Consider the following 24,531-nt stretch of genomic DNA (forward strand, 5'->3'; position numbering starts at 1 on the left):
TATATTTAGCACACATGTGTGCACACATACACACAGGCATTCATACACAGCAATACATGCATGTATTAGACACACATACATTTACATATGTGTGTTCATATATGTGTATGCATACATACACACAGAGAACCTTGTCTCCTCCATTAGATACATGTAAGCTCCTTGGTGGGATGGGGGAGGGGGTGGCTAGGTGGTGCAGTGGATAGAGTGCTGGGCCTGGAGTCAATCCAAATTCAGATACTTAGTAACTGTGTGACCCTGAGCAAGTCACTTAACACTGTTTGCTTCAGTTTCCTCTTCTGTAAAATGAGCTGGAGAGGAAATGGCAAACTACTCTAGTATCTTTGCCAAGAAAACCTTAACAGGATCACAAAGAGTCTTACATGACTGAAATGACTTAACAACAAGCTCCTTGGGAATAGAGGTTGTTTCGTGTATTATATTTATATCCCCAATATCTGACACATAGTGGGGGCTTAATATAAGCTTATTGATTGACTGATGGACTGACTCAGCTCAAGCTTTACCTTCCACCCCAAGTTTTTCCTTGTATCTTCAGCCTTGCATCTACTTTGTCCACATCTTGTATCTATCTATACATGTTCGTGTTGTCTCCCTGTTAGAATCTAAACATCTTGAAGACAGTTACTGTTTTGATTTACATTTTGTATTTCCAGTGCCTTGCATGTAATAGGTGCTTAATAAATGCTAATTAGTTGATTTAAAATCTGTTCTATCAGCTTTCTAGGTGAACTTACATAGCTTAATTATTCTTTTGTTTTCATATGTATTTTCAGCATCTAGACAGCTCATTAGATATTCATAATTGTATATGGAATAGAATAAGAATGAATTAAAAATGAATTTTCTTCCCAGAATGTCAAGAAAAATGGAGAAGAGACTTTTCTTTACTCTCCAGGGGTTGATCTTGAAGATGTAGGTGGTGGAAAGTGGGTAAAGGCAGACCAAGCTTCTGTTAACATCATTTTTACCATGCTGCTCCTCTGCTCAATGACTGTTAGTGGCTCTTTATAGTCACACCAAATTCAATTACATTTCTTTGCCAGGCTTTTAAACTTTTCATAACATGAACCTACTTTATCCATCATAGCTTACTTGTTGCTATGCACTTTTAACTTTTCTCAGACTTAAATGTCAATTGTCCTACAAAAACACCATGTGCTTTCCTAATTTTGTGCCTTCACTCATTTTGTTTTTTCCCCTGGAACACCATCTACTTCACTACTTCCTTTAACATCTATGGTAATTATTATCTAGGCTACATCATTATTACTCAATTGTATACTATTTGCTATTCTTTCATTTATTTACCTGCCAGGTATATCCATAAAAAGATGTAGCCACTGGGAAATCTCATGCTCATTTTTGTCATGTTCCCATAGAATTTTACAAGGGAAATAGTTGTCCTTTCCACATCGTGACTTTCCCCATAGTGGGTTTCAATATATTGTGGGTTAGCATAAGAAATGACATGGGAATTTTTTTGGAGTTTTGCAGAAGCCACAGGTGACGTTCAATGGCTAGTAGGTGACACAGAAAACATTTAGAAATTCATAAATGCATGAAATATATATACTTCACAATATGATAAGGTACTGTAAATGTCTCAGAAAAGATGAAAAAAATCAGACTTCTCTGGTATGAAGCGAAGGCCAAAACATTTTACCCAGATTTTCCAGATCTCTGGGGTGCTGCATCCCTAGCCCCTGTAATATGGAAAGGATAACTGTACCATATTCCCAGAGAACCGATAACCTCTATTCTCTTACTCCACCCCCTTGTATATAAAAGTTGCTCACCTCTTAATGGAGAGGATAAGGTCAATGGGAATTTAGACCATTAGATTCTTAGTTCAAGTCCTTATGCTCTAAGGTTACTCTGAGCTATATCTTAATGAACTCTTGATTGCATAGTAAAGTAGAAACACACAGCCATGGTATATGACTTATATGACTTTTTATTTTTTTTTTTTAGTGAGGCAATTGGGGTTAAGTGACTTGCTCAGGGTGACACAGCTAGTAAATGTTAATTGTCTAAGGCTGGATTTGGACTCAGTTACTCCTAACTCCAGGGCGGGCACTCTATCCACTGCGCCACCTAGCTGCCCCAACTTTTTTATTCATTACCAAAGAAGTAAAATAAAAATGAATACAATTGAATTTATAGCTTCTTCTAGTCCAAGGCTATCCCAAACCAGTGTATAAATATTCCCTAAAATCTTGAGATAGGACAAAATTTAAAGACTCCAGGACTGGATGTTCAAACAGACCTCATTATCTTTTCCTCAAAATCCTCCATCCTTCCAAACTTCCCTGTTGCACAAAGGTACCACCATCCTCCTAGTCCCCTAGGCTTGTAACCTAGGTGCCGTCTTCAACACTCTCTCTCTCTCTCTCTCTCTCTCTCTCTCTCTCTCTCTCTCTCCCACCTCCCATATCCAGTTTTTTTTTGGGGGGGGGGATGAGGGTTAAGTGACTTGCCTAGGGTCACATGGCTAGTAAGTGTCAAGTGTTTGAGGTTGGATTTGAACTCAGATCCTCCTGAATCTAGGGCCAGTGCTTTATCCACTGCATCACCTGGCTGCCCCCCACCCCAATATCTAATGATTTCACCTTTGCAACATCTCTCAAATAAGCCCATTTCTTTCCTCTTCTACTGCTACTACCCTGATGTAGAAACTCATCTCCTTATGCCATATTGTTGTCATTTCTCCTTCATTTTTTTTCAGGGCAATGGGGGTTAAGTGACTTGCCCAGGGTCACACAGCTAGTAAGTGTCAAGTGTCTGAGGCCGGATTTGAACTCAGGTACTCCTGAATCCAGGACTGATGCTTTATCCACTGTGCCACCTAGCTGCCCCCTCTCCTTCATTTTTGAAGAGAACCAATAATATCACAGTGGCATCTTTACTTGAGCATGAATTGGATTTAAGTGAGGAAGAGTTGCATAAAATTGTCAGCCTCACTGTCTTCCTGAGTCAGCAAAGTCCAGTGGCAGGACAAAAATCAAGATGAATGGTCATGACTCAGGATGCAGCTAATGACCTTGGCATCTTCAATGCATAACTAAACTCTAAGCCCCCCACAGTACCTGTTCCAGCCCCCTTCATAGCCATTGGAATGAATTGTTCTCATCTGCCCACTGCTGGTTGGTCTGCCTGCCATAACTCTCTTCCCACTTCAGTCAATCTTCCACTCAGTCATCAAAGTGATTTTCCTAAAGCATGAGTCCAATCATGCTTTACTAAATAACCTCCAGTGGCTACCTATTACCGAAGGCTAAATAAAATACTGTTTGATGTTCAAACCCATTGATAACCACTTCTTTTCTCATATTCTTACACTTTATAGTCTCCTCCCCCTGACCACATATTCCTCTTTCCAGCGACACTGCAATACTTGCTATTCCTCCAAAAAACACTACATCTCCTGACTCAAGGCATTTCTTTGGCTGTTTCCTGTGCTTGGAATATTTTCCCTCCTTTCTCCCTTCTGGCTTCACTGGCTTCCTTCAAATCTCATCTAAAATCCCACCTTCCAGAGGAAACCTTTCCCAACCTCTCTCAATTCTAGTTCTTTCTGTCTGTTGATTTCCACCCCTATTTATTCTGTAACTAGTTCACATGTCCATAGTTATTTGCATTTTGTATTGCTCAATATACTGTGTGCTCCTAGAAGGAATGGATTCTTTTGCCTTTCTCAGTATTCCCAGTGCTTAGCATATTGCCCAACACATAATAGATGCTGAATAAATGCTTATTGACTAACTGCCTGATGAAAAAGCCTCTTTCCAGCCATTCTTACTGGGACTAAGCAATCATCCTGCATGTCAGATTTAGCCAACATCTCCAAAGCTTTCTCACAGTCCAAGCATTATATCAGTTAATGAAAACCTAGAAGGGATTCAAAGTCTAGCCAGATGGTAGGCTAGGGGTGACATGCAGCTCCCAATGCTGCTGCTTTTCTGTTCACTGGTCTGTCCCAAGGAGCAAACTTTTCTCCTCTCTGACTTCTTCCTGGCATGGCTGGTGATCTCAGAATCTCATCCTTTGTGGTGCCTTGTTTCTAACAAAGTTATAGTCAAAGGTAGGCCAAGCTGGGAGAAGAATTCATCCAGCTGCCATTCTTCACTCTCAGCTCTCATTTGTCTTGGGGCTTTTCAGACTCATATAACATCAACAATATCCCTTCTGGCTCATTAGTCTTTTATCATTGTCACTTAACCTTTTGACTCTGCTTGATTCTTTAGTTTTATGGATAAGGCCCATGATCATTAGATGGTTTATAAATATTCAGCTCTCATTACGTATGTAACCCCAGTCCTAAATCCCATTGCTATGGCACTCTCTCCTCATTGGTGGAGATGAATGACCTATTCCATATGAGGGGCAGGGTGCAGTTGGTGAAAGTGGGATAACACTACCTTTCTTCAGATTTCTTTGAGACTCTTCAAATATTGAATCACTCCTGGCACTTCTGGCTTTTACCTTTGAGAGGGAAGATGGAAGAAGCCAATTCTACTTCAGGTTGCTTAGAGAAAAGACTGGGAAGACATGAGAGGAGATGGAAGTCTTCACCATGACCATATCCCCACCTTGCTACATTAGAGAATCATGGGAGTTTTCCTGTGGGTGAGATCTAGGACTCTCTTGTGGTAGAACTTCATGTCTTCCCAAATACAGGGTGGGCCAAAAGTCACAAAGGGAATTCAATATTCAATAGCATCATATACAGTGTATATATATGAAATGAATTTATATTATGTGTGAAAAATAAAATCTCATAAGTGGCAAAAAATAAAGAAAAAATAATTTTCAAAAAGTTATTAAAACATCATGACTTTTGGCCCGCTATGTATATTAAAAGATCCCAACTGGCAAAGACAATATCTTTTTTTTAACTTAAAAGTATTTTATTATTTTCCAGATACATGTAAAGGTAGTTTTCCACATTTGTTTTAATAAGATTTTTAGTTCCAAATTTTTCTCCCTTCCTTCTTTCCCTCCCCCCTCCCCAGGACAGAAAGCAATCTGATATAGGTTATATATGTACCATCACATTAAACATATTTCTGCATTAGTGATTTTGTGAAAGAAGAATCAGAACAAAAGGGGAAAACCTAAAAAAACACAACAAAAAAATAGAAACAGTATGATTCAATCTGCATTCAGAATCCACAGTTCTTTTTTCTGGATGTGGAGAACATTTTCCATCATGAGTTCTTTGGAATTGTCTTGGATCCTTATATTGCTGAGCAGAGTTGTCTATCACAGTTGATCATCATACAACGTTGCTGTTACTGTGTAAAATGTTCTCCTGGTTCTGCTCACTTCACTCAGCATCAGTCCACTTAAGTCTTTCCAGATTTTTCTGAAATCTTCCTGCTAATCATTTATTATAGCACCAACTGCACCAGCTTACATTCATATACCACAACTTGTTTAGCCATTCCCCAATTGATGGATAGTCCCTTGATTTCCAATACTTTGCCACCACAAAGAGAGCTGCTATAAATATTTTTGTACATGTGGGTCCTTTTCCCTTTTTTTTTTTTTTTTGGTGAGGCAATTGGGGTTAAGTGACTTGCCCAGGGTCACACAGCTAGTAAGTATTAAGTGTCTGAGCCCGGATTTGAACTCAGGTCCTCCTGAATCCAGGGCCGGTGATCTATCCACTACGCCACCTAGCTGCCCCCCTTTTCCCTTTTTAATGATCTCTTTGAAAGATAATATCTCATGCCTCTAAGGTACTCCTGTACTATGAAGTATAGAAAAAAGATATAATTGTTTTTCAAAAATTATTATTTTTTGATTGATGGATGGATATGTCAGGAAGAGTAAACCTCACAGTCACTAGGGCAAGAAAGATAATTTTTTACTCTCAAAGTAATTGATACTTTCCAGAAACCATTTGGCTTCCTAGAATACTTATTAAGAATCCCAGATAGGTAGGAATACTTTCTGGATAACATGGCTTCTGATAATATTTTAACTTGTACCTAACTAGTAGGTCCCATCTGGAAAGTTGCTGACGGACAGAATTGCATTCTGTTCAAGTGAACATATACAATTTAAAAGCAAGAATAAGCATAGCAAAGAATTTTAAATTTGAAGTAGCTAGAAATAGGCATCCATGGAAAGTTATCAAGTTCAAATGGATACAGGAAGAAATAGAGAAACCTCCCCCCTCCCCCAATGAGGAGAATGGAAGGAGGTCCTTACAAAACTATCACTGAGGGAGGAATTTTTCCTTTTTAAAATTAATATGTTATGCTTTTTATATCATCTTTATTTCCCTCCCAGTCCCCTGAAAGAAAGCCATATTATATAACAAAGAAATTTAAAAGAAAGAAAGAGAAAAAATCAGTTAATCAAAACTAAACAACACATTACCTGCATTTCATGGTACATGCAATGTTCTGCATCCCCACCTCTGGCACAGAAAAGGAAAAGATACATTCTCTCACCTCTTCTTTGGGAACTGATGTTGATCATTATAATCATCCAGCATTTAATTTAATTTGTTGTTGCTGTGGTTCTTTGCATGTATATCATTGTAGCAGTGTATACTGTTGTTCTGGTTCTGGGGCAATGGGGGTTAAGTGACTTGCCCAAGGTCACACAGCTAGTAAGTGTCAAGTGTCTGAGGCTGTACTTGAACTCAGGTCCTCCTGAATCCAGGGCTGGTGCTTTATCCACTGCGCCACCTAGCTGCCCCTCCTTATTTATTAAAAGGAAAGATGGGACTAAGTGATTCTTAAAGTCTCTCTTAGATCTAACATCATCCAACTTAGGGATATCTTAGTGTATACTTGAGTGCTGAACAAGGGATGCATGCTTAGAGAATTTTTTTCAAGAGACTAGCTATTAAAATAGAGTATTATGAAAAAATATGGATATATGGGAAAGAACTTGAACTAAGGACATGATGATATAATTGGGAATTTCTTAAGCCTGCCTTTGGTATAAATCATCTCTTGATGTGGTTAACTTTCACTGTCATTAATTCCTTCAACTTCTACCTCTCCCTCAAGAATCAAACACCAAAAATATTGGAGTTCTGAAGTTACAAAAGTGACCAAGAGAGGGGAAAAGAAACATTTTCAGGTAAGAACATCAAAAATATAATTTTCAATTTCGTTCAGATGATTGAGTCAAGAACAATTGTTAGACATCTGCTGTTTTTAGTCACAGCACTAGGAGATGGTCTAAAATACTTTTCTAAAACCCAAATCTTTCCTTTGATTAGGGGGAAAAAACACCTTGAGATATAATGTGGTTTATTGCCTTGCTTTCATCAGAAATAGGATTCACTTATCACAAACTGATGATCTAATTTCAGCTGTCATCTCTGTCTCTCTGTCTCTCCCATGTATCTCAATATCTTTTCCTCCAATGACTCATTCTCATTTGTTCAGAAAGGGATCTGCTAGTGAATGTTTAACAATTGGGTCACTGAAAAAATACATATACTATGCATTTTTAGTTTTACTATGCATTATTAAAATTTGTTCCATCTCTTTCTTAAGTCTAAACAATCAATGAAATAATCTATCAAGCCTTGATTTGTAGCAATTACTGAATTTCTGAGATGTAAATGCTGAAAATTTAACAATCTGAACTTCAGATCTAGCACACTCATGTTCAGTTATGCATAATACTTTTCCTTTTCCTTTTTGAAGAACCATATCTTGACCATGATAATCATGCAATGATTATCTCATCTCTTTTTTGTCTTTCTTTGCTCATCATTTTGATAAATTTTTCCATACCAGGAGCTATTCCATCCTACCATACATTCTCTCTTTAAGGGTTCTTGGAAAATCTCCTTCTGCCTATACTACTCTACTGAAATTGCTCTCTCAGAAGTTACCAGTGGCCCCTTAATTATCAAATCTAATGGTCTTTTGGCTTTATCCTTCTTCCTCCTCTTTAATCTTTTTAATGTTTGAAGGATTTGATTTATCCCCAGGTTATGAATACCTTCTGCTCTGTAGGCTTCAAAGATAATTACATTCTTCTAGTTCTTCTCCTACTCTTTGAACTGCTCTTTTTCTGTCTTTGCTGGTTCTTATTTTCTCCCTCCTCCCCCCTTTTTAAATAGTCTGTTCAGTTTATTTTATTTATTTTTACGGGCAATGAGGGTTAAGTGACTTGCCCAGGGTCACACAGCTAGTAAGTGTCTTGAGGTCGGATTTGAACTCAGGTCCTCCTGAATCCAGGGTCGGTGCTTTATCCACTATGCCACCTATCTGCCCTTCTTCCCCCTTCTTAATGTGGATATTCCTGCCTCTGCTTCTCTTCTCTCTCTTTCAATTTTTACCTTCGTCATTTACTGTTGACTTCCCCTGCATCCAGAAAGCTAGCCTTGGAGTAAGTAAGACCAGGTTCACATCCTGTCCTGATGCATTCTGACTGTGTAACCTTGGGCAAGATGGTCAACCTCTCTGGTGTTCTAGGCAACTCTCTAGGACAGTCATTTATTGAGGAGGTGCTAACCTGCTTTTTGGAGAATATTTCCTTATGCAGATTTTTCTATATGAATGAAGTCACAGGTCCAGTCTCTATCTGCTTTATGACTTAAAGCACGCCTTATATAATTTCATTTTATGTTCATAACTACCCCCTGATGTAGGGCATGCAAATATTTGTTTATTATCCTTATTTTATAGATAAGGAAAGTAAAACTCAAAGACTTTAAATAAATGCTTTAGTTTGATGATTTTATAATGAACATTTCCTGGGTATTCACAGTAGTCAATGTTCTGGGCAGAAAGACTCTAGTAGGTCTTCTGTAATCTTGAATTACTTCTAGTTTTTTTTTTTAAACGAAAAATAGATGTTTATTGGTGTTGTTTGTTTTTATGTAGCCTATATTCCGCCTGCATCTATTAGTACCTGGCACACAGTAGGCAATTAATAAACATTATTGACTCACTGATAGTTTCTCTCTTTAATCTTTCAGAGAACTATCCCTTAAAACAAAGAATGTTTTTGTTTTGTTTTGTTTTGTTTTTTTGTGGGGCAATGAGGGTTAAGTGACTTGCCCAGGATCACACAGCTAGTAAGTGTCAAGTGTCTGAGGCCAGCTTTGAACTCAGGTCCTCCTGAATCCAGGGCCAGTGCTTTATCCACTGTGCCACCTAGCTGCCGCATAAAGAATGTTTTTTAGAGAGTAAGATAAATTTAGCAAAACCAATGAACAAATAGAAAAAAATTAGTATATGCAGTGTTCCATGCACATGGACTCTACATCTTCAAAGGAGTAGGGGGACGTAATGACTCATGTAGTTTCTTTGGGCCTAATCTTATTCTTTACAGTGATATGAGAGGCAAAAGTTAATTCAATTTTATACTGCTTTTATGCTCTACTTTAGTAGATGGTTAGTGTCCAGAATGAGACAAATGATCATCCTCTTTCTAAATCTGTCTAAGTAGAGATACTGTGTTTATTTTGGGAAGGACTTTGACAGATTGGAGAATATTCAAACAAGGATGACATTTAAGAAATTGACAAGAGTGGAGACTATGCCATGTGAAGATTAGTTGAAGAAACTGGGGCTATTTAGCCTGAAGAACAGGAGAAGACTTAGTGGGTGCAGGATTTCTATTTTCAAGTGCCAAAAGGACTGTTACATAGACAACAGGTTAGACTTGTTTGCTTGGCCACAGAAGAGACAGATTGGTGTGTGGGGTGGGGAGCAGGGGAATGAAAACATAATCACTCAGTGATCAATCAATAAGCATTTATTAATCACCTTTTGTTATTCAGTCCTGTCTGATTCTTCAAAACCCCAATTGGGGTTTGCTTGACAAAGATACTGGAATGATTTGCTATTTCCCTCTCCAGCTCTTTTTACAGATGAGGAAACTGAAGCAAACAGGGTTAAGTGACTTGCTCAGGCTCACACAGCTAGTAAATGTTTGAGTCCAGATTTGAACTCTTGAAGATTAGGCTTCCTGACTCCTGACTATGGCTCTATCCACTGCGCCACTTAACTGCTAAACTGCCCTTACTAAACACCTAATGGGGCCAGAAATATGTTTGAAAGTGGAATCAGTTGCTTCAACAGATAGTGAATTTGCCTATCTCTTGAGGTATCAAAGTAAAGGCTAGATGATCAATTGCTAGGGACACTCAAGAGGAGAATTCTTGCTTAGGCATGCTGGGCTCATTGCCATCTAAAAATCTTTCCATCTCTGGGATGATGAGAATTCTTTTATGGCCTCCTAACAGGTTTTTCTACCTTTGCTTTCTCCCCCATTCAATCTGCCCTTCACACTGCCGCCAAAATGTGTTGTTTTTTGCTTAGCAATATCAGAGCTGTTCAAAAAACTTCAGCGGCTCTCTATTGCCTGCTCATTAAAGTTCTGTCCTTTTTTCCTGATGTCAGTGCCCTCATAATCTTATTTATTTATTTATTCATCTATCTATCTATCTATCTATCTATCTATCTATCTATCTATCTATCTATCTATCTATCTATCATCTATCAATCAATTTATTTATTTATTTTGGTGAGGCAACTGGGGTTAAGTGACTTGCGCCCAGGGTCACACAGCTAGTAAGTGTTGTGTCTAAGACCAGATTTGAACTCAGGTCCTCCTGACTCCAAAGCCAGTGCTCTATCCACTGCGCCACCTAGCTGCCCCCCTCATAAATTTTAACCAATCTACCTCCCCAGGTTGATCTGATATTCCTCCCTAAAGAAACTCCATGCTTCAACCTAGCCAGGATACTTTCTGTTCATAGTGCTCCATTTCCTGACCCTATGCTATTGGACACTGTTCCTTCAACCTTATTCAATGCACATGTGAATGGACTCCAGTGTGACCACCATGAAGCCTTCCCTGGTGATCCCAGCTAGTGACAGCTCCTCCCATTCCTCAGTGGTACCTCTAGAACTCTTTGTTTTATATATCATCATATGACAATGAAAAGAACATTGGCCTTTAAGTCAGGAAATCTGGGTCCAGACCTTAACTCTGCTTCCCAGTTGCTCCATAACCAAATCATTTAAGCCTTCTCAGCCTGTTTCCTACTCTATGGAAAGAAGATAACATGTGTATTATTTACCTTACAGAGCTGTAATAAGGAAAGCACTTTGTAAAAACACGCACTATGGAAGTACACGTTATTGCTATTCTGATATATTATAATTATTAAAAGCATAGCTTGGCCTTAGAGGATGGAGGGCTGGGCTTGGATTTCAGAAGCACTGCATTCAAATCCTGCCTCTGAAACTAGCTAAGTGACTGCTCAAATCCTTTAACCTCTTTGTGCCTCAAGTAATATCCTAGGAGTTATCCATTCAAGTCACAGACTCAGTGGAGGGACATCCCCATTCTAATAAAATCAAAGATCTTTAGCTTAGTTTTCTATGTATTATAATTATCTGTGAACACATATCCCTCTACTAAACCTAGCTTGAATAATGCTTTCTCTGTAAAGACCTTTTTGAACTTCCTAACTCAAAAATAGTTCTCCTTGGGGGCAGCTAGGTGGTGTAATGATTGGAATAATGCCACCTGCTGGATACTTACTGTAGAAGAGTTCTGCCCATGAAGGGAAGGTCTTTGAGGGCAAGACCAGGAGTCTTTTCTTCAGGATTCAGGAAGTGACGCGGACTAGTGGGAGGAGGAAGGAAGAGACTGGCGCTCAGTCTCGCGCTCTTTCCTGAGGACGCTGGCGGAGAAGGGAGCTAGAAATGTGCTCTCCCTTTAATAGATAGGAATCTAGGCCTTTCTCTCTCTCTTTACCAAATTCTTATTCTCCTTAATAAATACTTAAAAACCTAACTCTTGTTAAAGCTTATAATTTATTGGCGACCACTCATTAGATATTTTAGACAGTTTAGCTAGAATTTTAGCCCTTAACAGTGGTGAAGTAGATAAAGCACTGACCCTGGATTCAGGAAGACCTGAGTTCAAATCCAGCCTCAGAAACTTGACAGTTACTAGCTATGTGACTTTGGGCAAGTCACTTAACCCTCATTGCCCTGCCCCCGCCTCCCCCCAAAAGTTCTCCCCACTAACAATCCTAATTTCATAAAAATAGACCTTTTTTAAAAAAAACACTCCTTATAAATTATCATTAAATAACATAGTTTGATGTCACATACACTCTTCCCCCTCCTCCATTCTGACATCATAAGCTCCACAAGAAAAAAGAGCCTGTTTTACTTAATCTTTGCATTTCTGCCTTATACAGCCCATTGTGTTGCTGTTATGTTAGTTGTAGTTTAACCCCATATGGGTTTTTCTTGACAGAGATACTTGGAGTGGTTTGACATTTCCTTCTTCAGCTCATTTTACAGATGAGGAAACTGAGGCAAACAGGGTTAAGTAACTTGGTCAGGGTCACATAGCTAGTAAGTGTCTCAGGCTAGATTTGAACTCATAATGATGAACCTTCCCAACTCCAAGTCTGGCACTTTTTCTATTCTGCCACCTAGTGTATTGTACATTATAGAGAAGCAGTATGGTATAGTGAATCTACTGGACTGGCCTTGAAGTCAGAAATATCCGAATTCTGCTGCATGCTTCTAAATGCTTAACAACCAGCTTTCTGCAAAAGCAAATTGCACATAAAAGAAACATTGAAGTATAATCTGCATTTGTAACATTGTCTCAGTTGTTTTCTTAAGTGTGGACAATCAGTAAAACAAGACATCAAGCCTGGATTTGTAGCATTGCTGTTTAAAATCAAAGGAAAAATTCACTAATTGATTGTAATTGCTCCAGCAAACCATTGCCTGCATTCAGGTTCTCCTCCTGATAATGCTTGCTGTGTGACCATGGGCAGATCATTTAAGTTTTTGGTACTCCCAAAATAGCTCTAAGTTACAGACCAGTTTCTACACCAGGAAGGACTTAATGAGTATCCATTAAACTTGAAGGTTATGTAGACTGAAGCACCACAATAGGACAGATCAAAAGTTTTCCTTATAATTAAAAAAAAAATTGCCAGGGGGCAGCTAGGTCATGCAGTGGATAAGGCACCGGCCCTGGATTCAGTAGGACCTGTGTTCAGATCTGGCCTCAGACACTTGACACTTTCTAGCTGTGTGACCCTGGGCAAGTCATTTAACTCTTATTGTCCTACCCCCCCCCCTCCAAAAAAAATTGCCAACAAATTTAACCTAGTTCAAAAATTGCGGGGATGATTTTATTTGTAAATACTTGGAGAAGAGATGATTCCTATTTTAGGTAGTATAAAGGAACAAAGAGGAGAAGAAAAAAATACCATAAAATATTCATTTCAGAAGGAAAGGAATAGTGCTTAATAAAGGGACATTTGTAACATGCACTTGTCATGGCAAGTTGTCAAAAACCAGCAAATAATTGGCAATAGTTGGCAAATATTGTTGATACCAAGATTGAAGCTGAGAATTCATTTCTTAACCTCGGGCCTTGTTTTTCTTAGCAGGTCTCTGCCATGAGTGACCGGGAAGCAAACAACCACTCTGAGGTGACTGACTTCATTTTTGTAGACTTCCAAGTCCACCCTGAGCTCCATATCTTTCTTTTCCTGGCTTTCCTATTTGTCTACAGCCTGGTCCTCTTGGGAAATTTTGGCATCCTGTCCATTATCCTGACTGATCCCCGACTAAACATGCCGATGTATTTTTTTTAGGTAACCTTTCCTTCATTGATCTTTCCTACTCTTCTGCTGTGGCACTGAAGGCCATGGCCAATTTCTTATCATCTAGTAAGTCCTGTTAAGGGCTAAAATTCTAGCTAGTCTGTCTAAAATATCTAATGAGTGGTCGCCAATAAATTATAAGCTTTAGCAAGAGTTAGACTTTTAAGCATTTATTAAGGAGAATAAGAATTTGGTAAAGAGAGAGAAAGGCCTAGATTCCTATCTATTAAAGGGAGAGCACATTTCTAGCTCCCTTCTCCGCCAGCGTCCTCAGGAAAAAAAGTGAGACTGAGCGCCAGTCTCTTCCTTCCTCCTCCCACTAGCCCGCGTCACTTCCTGACTCCTGGTCTTGCCCTCAAAGACCTTCCCTTCATGGGCAGAACTCCTCTACAGTAAGTATCCAGCAGGTGGCGTTATTCCAATCGTTACAGTCCATTTCTTTTGCAGGCTGTGTGATTCAGTTTTTCTTCTTTGTCCTATTCATGGTAGCAGAGGGTTTTGTCCTGGCAGCCATGGCCTATGACCGCTTCATAGCCATCTGCTCCCCACTTCAGTATTCCATCCACATGTCAAGACGCCTTTGTACTCAGCTTGTGGTTGGCTCTTACTTTTGTGGTTGGGTCACCTCTATTCTCCTAGTCATTATCACGTTTACTTTGTCCTTCTGTGCTTCCAGAGTTATTGACCACTTTTACTGTGACACCCATTCAACTGAGAAAATCTTATGTTCCAACATTGTCATCAATCGAATAGTGTCATTAACCTTGGCAGGAATCATTATTTTGCCACTCTTATAGTTATTATAGTATCCTATGTTTATACCGTGTCCACCGTCCTAAAGATCCGATCTGCTGAGGGTCGAATGAAGGCTTTCTCCACTTGTGGGTCCCACCTTGGGGTGGTGACTTTGCTGTATGGGACTGCCTTCTTTGTGTATCTCATTCCCCCCAACAACCCTGAGCTGCGGAAAGTGGCTTCTGTGTGTTACACCCTCATTATTCCCATGTTGAACCCTCTCATCTACTCTCTAAGAAACAAGGATGTCAAGGAGTCTCTGAAAAGAATTTTAGGGAAGGTGAAAGCTTTGCTCTAAATTTTATATTTTCCTCCCTCCTTTAGTTCTGTTATTTTTAAATCAGAGAAATCTCCTCAAGGATGAATTATTTCTAGTGGAAAGAAATTTCCTTTCTCTCCTATTGATTCCTCAAGGATGCTGTTGTTACTAAGCATCCTAGGCATCAGAATCAGAGATGATATAGCAACTTTGCAAATACCAATATACTTCATTGACCTTGTTAAAAACTGGGCCCATGTGCCATTATTTCATAGGGTCTCTGAGTGTGTCCTAAAGGAGGTTAGAAGTACAGTTATTCCTTCCACAAGATGGCTTTCCCCATCACAGTTTCAATATATTGTGGATTGGCTGTAACGATTGGAATAACGCCACCTGCTGGATACTTACTGTAGAAGAGTTCTGCCCATGAAGCGAAGGTCTTTGAGGGCAAGACCAGGAGTCTTTTCTTTGGCATCAGGAAGTGACGCGGACTAGTGGGAGGAGGAAGGAAGAGACTGGCGCTCACTCTCGGGGTCTTTCCTCTGGACTCTGGTGGAGAAGGGAGCTAGAAATGTGCTCTCCCTTGAATAGATAGGAATCTAGGCCTTTCTCTCTCTCTTTACCAAATTCTTATTCTCCTTAATAAATGCTTAAAAGTCTAACTCTTGCTAAAGCTTATAATTTATTGGTGACCACTCATTAGATATTTTAGACAGTTTAGCTAGAATTTTAGCCCTTAACAGATGGCTGACCACGAAGAGGAAAGCTAAACCTCAGTCTTCTGATCTTCTGGTTGGGTAAGAAATTTCCCCTACCCTCTCCTTTTAACTGCTAAGTACTGGTGTACTGGCTGTGTTTTCCCTTTAAATTTTTTCGAATGGACCTTTTAAACTCCCTAATTACCCTATTTTTGATTTTAGTCTGTTTAACCAGACAAATGGGAGCTAAGAACATGTTAATGCTTTGTTTTTGTGGATTTTCTATTTTTCTTTTTATTTTTGTTAAAAGAGCCAGCAACTTACTCACACAAGGAAATATCTCTCCCTCTCCCAACCATGCTTTTTCAGAGAAACCTGAAGAGATTCCTGCAGCTTTTCCCAGTTCTAACACTAATTGTTGCTTTAATTTTGCATGCCTGGAGGCAATGACCCACCCTCTAGAAGCTTTTAATCCCCTAGCGCCTGGAGGCAAAGTGGGGGAAGAGGAATCCAGGCCTGAGTTCAAAATCAAGTCTGATTCAAATTGCCCTGGTCCCTCCCCTCCTCTCCAAACCCCACCCTCTACTCCTCCCATGGCCAAGCCCATTACTTCCCCTGCCTGGGAAGTCCAGAGATCTGATGCGCATGCTCAACTTTCTGTAACTACATTTGCAGCTTCAGGCTCAGCCCTTCCCCAGCCTGGATGTGCTTCTGAGACAACCTTAGAAAGCCCTTTAAATTCCACATATGCCTGTTTTGTTCATAATTTTGCTAACCTGCTTTTGTCTTTAATTAGTATTCTTATAAAGCATTTGTATGGTGAAAAGACTGACAGACAATATAGAGGGGTTAAAGAAGAAAAACTTAAGCTGAATAAGAATGACAATCATCACCATAGTTCAAGACTCTGCTTCTTCTGCCATGGAAGGGTATATATTGTACAGAAATGTAGAAGTAAGCAGCAAGGTATTGATATGAGTATTGGGGATTTTAGATATCGGAATCAAAAGTGTTCTGAATTCACTCAGAGTATTAATAGTATCAGTTCAGAGGTTACATAGGTTTTCTATGCTATTACATCTACATTTTGAAATTAATGTATGGGGGAGGGCGGAGCCAAGATGGCGGAGAGGAAGCAGCAAGCTGCCTGAGCTCTCCTTCTGTTCCCTCAAAACGAACATTAAATCAAGCCTCTGGACGGATTCTGAAACTACAGAACCTGCAAAGAGACAGAGAGACACAGTCCTCCAACCAGAGATAATTTAGAAGACTTCAGGAAAAGGTCGGTCTGACTCGGGCAAAAGGGAGGCCCAGCGCAGGGCAGCAACCCAGCGCCGAGGGGGTCGGGGCAAGTCAGCAGGAGCTGCGGGCCACAGCCGAACAACTGAGGCTCCTGGAACCTGGTTCAAAAATCTGGTGGCCAAGAAGGACAGTGGAAAAACCTACCTGCACCGGCCGAGAGGGCCACGAACGGCGGGATCAGATGCCGGGGTCTGGCGCCTGGCTGGCGGAGCACAATCAGACAGGAAGTGCAGGGCGGGGGATCTCCACACACCATAAAGGCCTCAGAGTAAAAGCCCGGTCACACAGCACCTATACACCTGCACAAGAAGCCCAAAACAGGGACCCTGGTGCCCCCAGAGCAGACCTCAACTTAAAGAATAAATAAATAGGCTGCAATAATGAGTAAGAAGCAAAAAAGAGCCCTCTCCATTGAGAGCTTCTGTATCAATAGGGAAGAAGCCAACACAAACTCAGATGAGGACAATAGCCTCAAATTGTCTACATCTGAAGCCTCACAAGGGAAGGTGAATTGGTCGCAAGAACAAAAAGCCTTCCTGGAAGAGCTCAAAAAGGATTTTAAAAATCAATTGCAAGAGGTAGAAGAAAAAATGGGGAGAGAAATGAAAGCAAAACAAAAAAACTATGAAAAAAGAATCAGCAGCTTAGAAAAGGAAGCTGAAGAAAACAAAGCCTTAAAAAATTCATTTGGCCAAATGGAAAAAAAACTGCATAATCTCACTGAAGAAAACAATACCTTAAAAAATTCACTTGGCCAAGTGGAAAAAAAGGTGCATAATCTCACTGAAGAAAACAATACCTTAAAAAATTCACTTAGCCAAATGGAAAAAAAGGTGCATAATCTCACTGAAGAAAACAATGCCTTAAAAATTAAAGTGGGACAGTTGGAAGATAAGGAATCCATGAGACACCAAGAATCAGTCAAGCAGAATAAAAAAAATGAAAAAATAGAAGAAAATGTGAAATACCTCATTGGAAAGACAGCTGATCTGGAAAACAGATCGAGGAGAGACAATTTGAGAATCATTGGACTGCCTGAAAGCCATGACCTGAAAAAGAATCTAGACACCATATTCCAGGAAATTATTAAGGAGAACTGCCCTGATATCATAGAATCAGAGGATAAAATCATCATTGAAAGAATCCAACGATCACCTCCTGAAAGAGACCCCAAAAGGAAAACTCCAAGGAATTTCGTAGCCAAATTCCAGAATTATCAGGTGAAGGAGAAAATACTCCAAGCAGCCAGAAAGAAGCAATTTAAATATCATGGAGCCACAGTCAGGATTGCTCAGGACCTTGCAGCTTCAACATTAAAGGACCGCAAGGCTTGGAATATGATATTCCGGAAAGCAAAGGAGCTTGGATTGCAGCCGAGAATCTATTACCCAGCAAAAATGTGCATTTTCTTTCAGGGGAAAAGATGGACATTTAATGACATTGGGGACTTTCAATCTTTCCTGGTGAAAAGACCAGAACTGAATAGAAAATTTGATCTCAACATACAAGACTCAAGAGAAGTTTAAAAAGGTAAACAGAGGGGAAAAAACCTATTAGGTTAAACTGTTTATATCTCTACACAGGAAGATAATACTCATAACTCTTAAGAACTGTAAATGTATTTGGGCAGAGAGAAGGACTTTATATAGAGGGTATAAATATAAATTGTCTTTGATGTGATGATACAAAAAAATTTTTTTAAGGGGTTAAAAAGGGAGTCTATGGGGAGGAGAGGAAAGGGGAGGTGGAATGGGATGAATTATATCATATGAAGAGGTGAAAAAAAAAACCTATTACAATAGAGGGAAAGAAAGGAGGGGGGAACATGGTTTCAACCCTATTCTCATTAGATTTGATTCAAAGAGGGAATAACATATACGTTCATTGGGATAAAGAAACTTAACTCATTCTTTAGGGAAACAAAAGGGGAAGGGAAAGGGGGGGACTGATAGAAGGGAGGACAAAAGCAAGGGAGAAAAGGGTAAAGAAAAGAGAGGGGGGTGATAAAAAAGGGAGGGCAGATCGGGGGAGGCAGGGGTAAGAAGTAAAACGTTGGTGAGGAGGAATAGGGTGAAAGAAGGGGGGAAAGTACAAAGGGGGTAAATAGAATGGAGGGGAATAGACAGTCAGTAATAATAACTGTGAATGTGAATGGGATGAACTCTGCTATAAAACGGAAGCGAATTGCAGAGTGGATTAAAAACCAGAGCCCTACAATATGCTGTTTACAAGAAACACATTTGAAGCAGAGAGATACACACAGAGTAAAGGTAAAAGGCTGGAGCAGAATATATTATGCCTCAGCTAAAGTAAAAAAGGCAGGGGTAGCAATCCTTATCTCAGACAAAGTGCAGGCAAAAATAGATCTCATTAAAAGAGATAAGGAAGGAAATTACATCTTACTTAAAGGTACTATAGATAATGAAGTAATATCAATATTAAATATGTATGCGCCAAGTGGTATGGCATCCAAGTTCTTAGAGGAGAAGTTAAATGAGTTACAAGAGGAATTAGATAGTAATACTATACTAGTGGGGGATCTGAATCTCCCCCTCTCAGAATTAGATAAATCTAGCCAAAAAATAAATAAGAAAGAAGTGAAAGAGGTGAATAGATTACTAGAAAAGTTAGACATGATAGATGTCTGGAGAAAATTGAATGGGGATAGAAAGGAATATACCTTTTTCTCAGCAGTACATGGCACATTTTCAAAAATTGACCATGTATTAGGGCACAAAAACATCATAGTCAAATGTAGAAAGGCAGAAATAGTAAATGCATCCTTCTCAGATCATGATGCAATAAAAATTACATGTAAGAAAGAGCCAGGGAAAAGTAGAATGAAAATCAATTGGAAACTAAATAATTTCATTCTAAAGAATGAATGGGCCAAACAAGAAATCATAGAAACAATCAATAACTTTATTCAAGAGAATGACAATAATGAGACAACATACCAAAATCTATGGGATGCAGCCAAAGCAGTGCTTAGGGGAAAATTTATAGCTCTAAATGCTTACATGAATAAAAAAGAGAAAGAGGAGATTAATGAATTGGGCATGCAACTTAAAAAGTTAGAAAAAGAACAAATTAAAAATCCCCAATTAGACACTAAATTAGAGATCCTGAAAATTAAAGGAGAAATTAATAAGATTGAAAGCAAAAAAACTATAGAATTAATCAATAAAACTAAGAGCTGGTTTTATGAAAAAAACAATAAAATAGATAAAATATTGGTTAATTTGATTAAAAAAAAGAAAGAAGAAAACCAAATTACCAGTATCAAAAATGAAAAGGGTGATGTTACCACCAATGAAGTGGAAATTAAAGCAATAATTAGGAAATATTTTGCCCAACTGTATGCCAATAAATTTGACAATCTAAATGAAATGGATGAATATTTACAAAGATACAAACTGCCCAGGTTAACTGAAGAGGAAATAAAATCCTTAAATAAACCCATATTAGAAAAAGAAATTGAACAAGCTATTAATGAACTCCCTAAGAAAAAATCCCCAGGGCCAGATGGGTTTACGGGTGAATTTTACCAAACATTTAAAGAACAATTAATTCCAATATTATACAAATTATTTGGAAAAATAGGTGAAGAAGGAGTTCTACCAAATTCGTTTTATGACACAAATATGGTGGTGATACCAAAACCAGGCAAAGCAAAAACAGAGAAAGAAAATTATAGACCAATCTCCCTAATGAAGATTGATGCTAAAATCTTAAATAAGATATTAGCAAGGAGATTACAGCAAGTGATCACCAGGATAATACACCATGACCAGGTGGGATTTATACCACGAATGCAGGGCTGGTTCAACATTAGGAAAACTATTAACATAATCAACCACATCAATAAGAAAACCAACCAAAATCATATGATTATCTCAATAGATGCAGAGAAAGCTTTTCACAAAGTACAGCACCCATTCCTAATAAAAACACTAGAGAGTTTAGGAATAGGAGGAGCTTTCCTTAGAATAATAAACAGTATCTACCTAAAGCCATCAGCAAGTATTATATGCAATGGAGATAAATTAGAGGCCTTCCCAATAAGATCAGGGGTGAAACAGGGATGTCCATTATCACCCCTATTATTTAATATTGTTCTAGAAATGTTAGCTTTAGCAATCAGAGAAGAGAAGGGAATTAAAGGAATTAGAATAGGCAAGGAGGAAACAAAACTATCACTCTTTGCAGATGATATGATGGTATACTTAAGGAATCCTCGAGAATCAAGTCAAAAATTACTTGAAACAATTAACAACTTTAGCAAAGTAGCAGGATATAAAATAAATCCACATAAATCATCAGCATTTCTATACATGACCAACAAAGTCCAGCAGCAAGAGATAGAAAGAGAAATTCCATTTAAAGTAATGGTAGATAATATAAAATACTTGGGAGTCTACTTGCCAAGACAAAACCAGGAACTCTATGAACACAACTACCAAACACTCTTCACACAAATCAAATCAGATCTAAATAATTGGAAAGATATCAATTGCTCATGGATAGGCAGAGCTAATATAGTAAAAATGACAATACTGCCTAAATTAATTTACTTATTCAGTGCCATACCAATCAGGCTACCTAAAAATTATTTTATACAGCTAGAAAAAATAATAACAAAATTCATCTGGAAAAACAAAAAATCAAGAATATCCAGGGAAATAATGAAAAAAAATTCACAGGAAGGTGGGTTAGCGGTACCAAACCTGGAGCTTTACTATAAAGCGGCAGTCATCAAAACTATCTGGTACTGGCTAAAAAATAGAGTGGTAGATCAATGGAATAGGCTAGGCTCAGGAAATGCAGTAGTAAATGACACTAGTAATGTAGTGTTTGATAAACCCAAAGACTCCAGCTTCTGGAATAGGAACTCAGTATTTGACAAAAACTGCTGGGAAAACTGGAAGATAGTATGGCAGAAATTAGGCATAGACCAACATCTTACACCTTATACTAAAATAAGGTCAAAATGGATACATGATTTAGACATAAGAGGTGATACCATAGGTAAATTAGGAGAGAAAGGAATAGTGTACCTATCAGATCTTTGGAAAGGAAAACAGTTTTTGACCAAACAAGAGATAGAGTATATTATAAAATGCAAAATGGATGATTTTGATTATATTAAATTAAAAAGTTTTTGTACAAACAGAAGCAATGCATACAAAATTGGAAGGGAGGCAGAATGCTGGGAAACAATTTTTGAGGCCAGTGCTTCTGATAAAGGCCTCATCTCTAAAATATATAGGGAATTAAATCAAATTTATAAGAATCCAAGTCATTCCCCAATTGAGAAATGGTCAAAGGATATGAACAGGCAGTTTTCTGATGAAGAAACCAAAGCTATCTATTCCCATATGAAAAAATGCTCTAAATCTCTAATGATTAGAGAGATGCAAATTAAAACAACTCTGAGGTACCACCTGACACCTATCAGATTGGCTAAAATGACAAAAAAGGAAGATAATAAATGTTGGAGAGGCTGTGGGAAAATTGGAACACTAATGCATTGTTGGTGGAGCTGTGAGCTGATCCAACCATTCTGGAGAGCAATTTGGAATTATGCCCAAAGGGTGATAAAGCTATGCATACCCTTTGACCCAGCAATCCCACTTTTAGGTCTTTTGCCCAAAGAAATCATGGAAGGGGGAAAGGGACCCACATGTACAAAAATATTTATAGCTGCTCTTTACGTGGTAGCAAGGAATTGGAAGTTGAGGGGGTGCCCATCAATTGGGGAATGGCTGGACAAGTTGTGGTATATGAATACAATGGAATACTATTGTGCTGTAAGAAATGATGAGCAGGAAGAGTTCAGAGAAAGCTGGAGGGTCTTACGTGAGCTGATGATGAGTGAGATGAGCAGAACCAGAAGAACATTGTACACAGTATCATCAACATTGAGTGTTGACCTACTGTGATGGACTATATTCTTCTCACCAATGCAATGGAACAGAAGAGTTCCAGGGAACTCATGATAGAAGAGGATCTCCAAATCCAAGAAAAAAAAAGAAAGAAAGAACTGTGGAGTATAGATGCTGATTGAACCATATTATTTCTTTTGTTTTGGGTGCTGTTGGTTTTTTTTTTTCTTTCTATTTTGAGGTTTTGCATCACTGCTCTGATTCTTTCTCTTGTAACAGGATTAATGCAGAAATAGGATTAATGTTATTATGTGTATATATATGTGTGTGTGTATATATATATCTATATATCTATATGTATATGTATAGATATATATATATATATATAACCTATATCAGATTACCTGCTGTCTAGGGGAGGGGGGAGGGAGGGGTGGGAGGGAGAAAAATCTGAAATTGTAAAGCATGTATAAACAAAAGTTGAGAACTATCTTTACATGTAATGGAAAAAATAAAATACCTCATACATTAAAAAAAAAAGAAATTAATGTATGGGTTTATTTTCATAGAGATTTTCATGCTTTTGAGATTGTGTCTTATACTTAGTTTTTAAAACAAGGAGAATATTTGTAAAAGCTTTTTATAGTCATGTGATCAAGTTTATATTTTATAATACTCTTATTAATATTAAGTTCATATTCATTTAGACTTCCTTAGTTTGAATTTCATTGTCTTTTATTTTTCCATGTGTATTTTCTTCTATTTGTTTATCTATCTAATTTTGAAAAATTGCAAGATGGTTTTGATTTCATAATACAATGTTAATTCTAGGAGTATTGTGCTCCCATATTCTGAGCTGTTTGTTTTTGTTATTTTTTCTCAACTGATTATTTGATCAAACTCTTTAAAGCATTTCCCTGGCAAATTGGTTGCCATGGCAAGTGTAAATTGATTCTAGAAGTATTATTTTTGATAAGCATATTCCAAAAAAAAAAAAAAGAGGGGAACATTTGTAAAAGTTGTCTTTGAGATTGTGTTGTGCTTTAACTTGTATTTAAATATGTTCTGATTTTTCACAAAAGTAATTGTATACTAAGTAAAAAAAAAGGGGGTATTATTTGAAATTGTTGCATAATTATATATTGTGTTCTGAGTCAAGATGTATTTGCATTTTTTGCAATCATTTATTATCCTCAATTTTTAAATCCATATGAGACTTGGATTATGGGAACTTATCAGTTAAGACATTAATTGCCTTTATTCTGAGTTATCAGATGCCAGTTGGCCAAGATGCCATCCAGTCACAAGAGGAATACATGCAAGAGGAGACACTGAACTGTCACATGAGGGGAGACATGCATGAAGTCAAGGTATGGCCGAGGGAACGGCTTTTGACAAATGTTGAGGTTGGAGTCTCTTGGTTTAATATTTTGTTCTCTTTTTCCCCACAATATTGTACAGATGGCTGGAAGTATTGATCCCACCCATCTCACTTCTACACCTGACTTCTATGCTCCCTCCTATATGCTTGATGCCATGGACATCTCAATCCCATGCATCTGATTAAGTCTGACTCAGTTTCCTCCAATATGTTCGGTGGCATGGACATATATTCCATCCACCTATTTTAAGCCTGGCATACTGTATGGGCAGTACATATTGCTCAAGTGTGGGAATGCTCATATCCCATCATTTCTCTGTTCTTTTATGGTAACCCCCATAATTATCTCAGGTGTCATGATAAATAACAGTGTTGAATTTGGCCTTGACATCTGTTACTAATTATATTAGATTTTTAAATTTCTCATAATGGCATGAGGATAATTAGGCAGATGATGCAAAAAGTGATGAAACAAAGATAAAAATTATTTTTAATAATTAATATTGCAGCAATTGTCTTCTCAATTACCCTCCATAAGGGGGACTATA

General features: G+C 38.2%; 1 pseudogene; it reads left to right on the forward strand.

The window, feature by feature from the left end:
* The first annotated feature begins 13,435 nt into the window (after nt 1-13,435).
* LOC122730046 lies at nt 13,436-14,756 on the forward strand (annotated as a pseudogene).
* Nucleotides 14,757-24,531: the final 9,775 nt, after the last annotated feature.

This window comes from Dromiciops gliroides, chromosome 5 (assembly GCF_019393635.1).
Source record: "Dromiciops gliroides isolate mDroGli1 chromosome 5, mDroGli1.pri, whole genome shotgun sequence".
Taxonomy (NCBI): Eukaryota; Metazoa; Chordata; class Mammalia; order Microbiotheria; family Microbiotheriidae; genus Dromiciops; species Dromiciops gliroides.